The following is a 2192-nucleotide window of genomic DNA, read 5'->3' as shown; positions in this document are numbered from 1 at the left end:
GACCTATATTTCCTCAGCAGCTTCATTTGAAAGCCAGTGCCTTGATTCGTTCCAGTGCGAATCTCTCTCTCTTTCCCTTTCTCTATGTGCGTGTGTCATCCTTGCTCTTCCTCTGACATTTCTCCTCTTTCTATTCAGCTGTAATGCACTCATTTTTACAGGTTGTTTGTAGTAGAGGGTTATACATTAGCTTTCTCCAGTTTTAAATTTTCTTTTTTTTCTTTTCTTTTCCTTTTTTTTTTTTTTTTACTTATTTTCAATTCAACTTCTGTTGTCAAAGTAAAATATTCTCTCTGTGTACTCTGATTTCCTCCTTGCACTAATTTAGTTTCTGTTAAATAGCTTAAATTAGGTCTGATTATTGTTGATTACTGTTATCATCAGAGCATCTTCTTATTCATCACACTGTGTAAAATGAAATAATTTGTTATTTTTAATACTTATTTTATACTTGTTAAAACCATAGTTTCCGACTTCAACTGCTTTTGTTCAGTTTGGCTGAAAGCATATTACACTATAGAAAATGATTTAATAGTATTATAGCTAGCAGAAGGTTGTGCAAATCTCATTCTACCACAGATGATGCACGTGTGCCCCTTCCTGTGTCTCCATTCTTCCTTTTGCTCTCACATACTGGCTGCATTACAGCCTGCAGAAATTATTGTGGCTTTTACTATACATATACAGTTGAAGTCAGAAATATTAGAATTATTATCAAAATCGAATTGCGATTTGAAATGTTGTGATTAGATAATAGCAAGAGGCTGCGATATGAAGTATAATAATATTAATTTAATTTCCCCCACCCAGAGTAAATGAGTGACTGCCCTCTGTGTGTGACAGTCTTACTAGCCAACTGAGTGAGCACACTTTCGTTCTGCCCAATCAGAATTGGAAAGGAAATTGCAGAATTGCAAACAGGAAAGCGCGGACGAGTGGGATGATGGCGTCTGTCGCTTCAGAAGCATTAATAGATGAATTAATATAAAAAAAACAGCACATCGATAATATTGGAATATTTTGGTTTCAAAGTCACGGATACCGAACAAAAACAGGTCATTTGTAAGAGCTGTCGCAGAATTGTTGCCACAGCACGAGGAAATACAACAACCAGCACCTAAAAAAGCACCACAGGCGGCAATATGAGGAGCGTCTTGCTAAAAAGTCAACTGAAAGCATTGCCAATGACACTCAATCTAGTAGCAAGAAACAGCAAAGTACATTTTTAGTTGTTTACGACTGTTACACCATATGAAAAAACATCACAATGGCACCAGGAGATAACTAACATAACTCACGACCTCGCTAACCTTACAGTGCCTTTTAATGCAGTGACCAAAGAGGCATTTAAAAAACTCATCCAAATGCTGGATAGGATTTACACTTCCGTTTCGCACCTATTTTAAGCCATTTTGTATCACAGCTGTACATTGAATGGCGTGATATTTTGTGTAGCATCTGTGATAATGATTTAGTTTTTAGACAGTATAAGCAACAGAATGGCTCTTACCAGCCATGTTTGTTTGCTGAGTGTTCTGTATTTTTATAATTGTTATTTTTTTAATACTATCTCCCTAATTTGAGTTGAACTTAAGGTTACTTTATTTGTGCTTACTATTTGCTCTAGAGAAACAATGTAATGTTTAATTTCTGAATATTTAAAAACAAATTTGAATAAATGTTGGAGTAAGTTAATATCTTTTCAGTTCCTTTTTTTAACTAACACTCACCGCATTTTAGCGGTAAGAAGCTAAGATACAGTTTATTGAGCTGAAGCTTGACTACAAAATTAAATGGCAAATCCAATCAAAATCGCAATATCCATCAAAAAATCGCAATTAGATATTTTCCCCAAATCGCACAGCCCTAAAGTGAACATCCCACTTTATATCATAGCTAATTTAGCTTTTAGCATGATGTTGAGTTGTAAAAAACTATATTTTCAAATATTTTATTGACCTGTACGCATTAAGTAACAATTTGGCTTGTGTCTTTGGGAAATTAAATACTTTTTTAAATAAAGGGATAGTTCACCCACCATCATTTACTCATTCGTTCACCCAAAACAGTTGCTTCTCGTTGATTTACTTATATTTTTTCCACATTATGGATGTATTATGGACCATCAGCTGTTTAGCTCTTCACTTTTTCTAAATATATTATTTTGTGTTCAACAGAAGAATCAATTTAAT

Source organism: Danio aesculapii, chromosome 16 (genome assembly GCF_903798145.1).
Source record: "Danio aesculapii chromosome 16, fDanAes4.1, whole genome shotgun sequence".
Lineage (NCBI taxonomy): Eukaryota > Metazoa > Chordata > Actinopteri > Cypriniformes > Danionidae > Danio > Danio aesculapii.
The sequence above is the reverse complement of the archived record's forward strand: the minus strand, read 5'-3'. Positions refer to the sequence as shown.